Source organism: Cyprinodon variegatus, unplaced genomic scaffold (assembly GCF_000732505.1).
Source record: "Cyprinodon variegatus isolate N-32 unplaced genomic scaffold, C_variegatus-1.0 Scaffold1175, whole genome shotgun sequence".
NCBI lineage: Eukaryota > Metazoa > Chordata > Actinopteri > Cyprinodontiformes > Cyprinodontidae > Cyprinodon > Cyprinodon variegatus.
In genome coordinates, this window is record NW_015151628.1 from 1 (window position 1) to 2,095 (window position 2,095).

Consider the following 2,095-nt stretch of genomic DNA (forward strand, 5'->3'; position numbering starts at 1 on the left):
GCCAATTCAGAATACATGTCATCTCAAGGCACTTTACAGTTCACCAGAATGATGTTAAGAATTAAAAATATATGTTGATGTCATTCTCAATTGTTTAAAGTTAGTGCAGAAACTATGACTTCAAAAAACGGAAGTGAAATGAAGAAGTCAAACATACATAGTGTTTGTTTCTAGAAGTTAGGTGTAGTTCTTAAATTTAGCTACATAAAAAAGGTTCTCATCTATAAAATACCTTTTTTGTTCTTGTATTTATGGTCTTCCACTTTAGCCACGGGGGCAGCAGTCTCAGCAGAAACACCCAGACTTCCTTCTCCCAGACACCTCGTCCAGCTCCTCTTGGAGAAGCTAGAGGTGCTCCCAGGCCAGTCGAGAGAGAAACAGTCCCCCAAGTGTGTCCTGGGTCGTCCACTGGACCGCCTCCTGGTGGGACGTACCTGGCGTCCACGAGACATTTGATAAAAAATGTCCAAGCCACCTCAGCTGACCCTCTCTCTGTGGAGTAGAGCAGGCTTTGCTTCAAGCCTCTACCTGATGACCAGGCTCCCTACCCTATCTCTAAGGGAGAGCCCAGCCACCAAGCAGGGAAATTTATTTCAGCTGCTTTTATCCAGATTTTATGACCATGGGTAAAGGTAGGAACGTAGACCGACCTGTAAATCAAAAGCTTTGTTTTTTCACTTAGCTCTCTCTCCACCACATCAGGCCGGTGCAGCATCTACATTATAGTAGAACAATGATCCATCTATAGGTCTCCATTCTCCCATCACTCATGAACTGCCTCAGGTGGAGGAGTTCAGGTAGTTGTGGCTCCTGTTCATCGACCTATTTATAAAAGCTAGTTAATCCTTGTGAGTTTGAAGAAACATTTCAGAGTTCCTGTTTGTGGAGGCTTGATCTGTAGAAGGTTAGTTCGTTGGAGGGCGGACAGGCAGATTATGGTGGTCCTGAGGATTGGCTGGGCAGACTGACACTAGGTTCCTGAAGTGCATAGCGTTCTGATGAAGAGATCTGTCTCCTGTTCTCAGTGTGACAAGGGAGTCCCTTCCAAGACTTGAAGGGCCTGGCTTATCCAGTGGATCTGGGATATCCAAGACAAAAAACTGGCTAGCGCTAAGAGAGCTCAGAGGAAACTAGGACTCAAAGTAGACTCAGCAAACTCTGAGGGGCTATAGTACCCAATACTGGCAAACACTCTGGCGAGGAAGTGAAAACAGTCTGCTCCTTAAATACTCCTCAGGAAGTGATGACCCAATAGGCTATATGTGTGAGGTGAGAAGAAAGCCCTCCAGAGCAGCAGAGGACAATGGCACCATCTGGTGGGTGCACGGTGGAACTGCAAAAGAACAAAACAAGCCCCACAAACTGGAACCCTAACAGGTTGAACTGTAAAGTGCCTTAAGATGACATGTGTTGTGAATTGGCACTATATAAATAAACTGAATTATATAGAATTTAATTTCTCCTTGTGCACGCTCTGTTTAAAAGTTGCTGTTTGCATTGCTCACACAAGCTTACTTTCCAAAAGAAGATTTACAATTTTTTCTACTATGTCAGACTCAGCACCGGTAAGAGAAAAATGGGGATGAGCACTTAGGATGGCCTTATGTAAACATATCAGCAGAATCATTGGCAATGAGGAGGATGAATTATTTTGATGATCCACCTGGAAAAAAGAACATTGTCCACTATACCTTTAATACAAGATGTCCAAATGTAAAAAATGAGAAGTAAAGATTCAGAGAGTTATGCTTTTTAATTGGAGAATGATATAAAGAATCAATGATATATGTTAATATCATTATCAATTGTTTAAAGTTTAGGCAGAAACTATGACTTCAGAAAACGGATGTGAAATGAAGACGTCAAACATACATAGTGTTTTTTTCCTGGATGTTAGATGTAGTTCTTAAAATTGGCTACATAAAAGAGGTTCTCATCTATAAAATACCTTTTTTTGTTCTTGTATTTATCATCTTCCGCTTTAGCCACGGGGTAGAAGTCTCAACAGAGACACCCAGACTTCCTTCTCCCAGACACCTCGTCCAGCTCCTCTTAGAGACACTAGTGGTGCTCGAAGGCCAGCTAAGAGAAACAG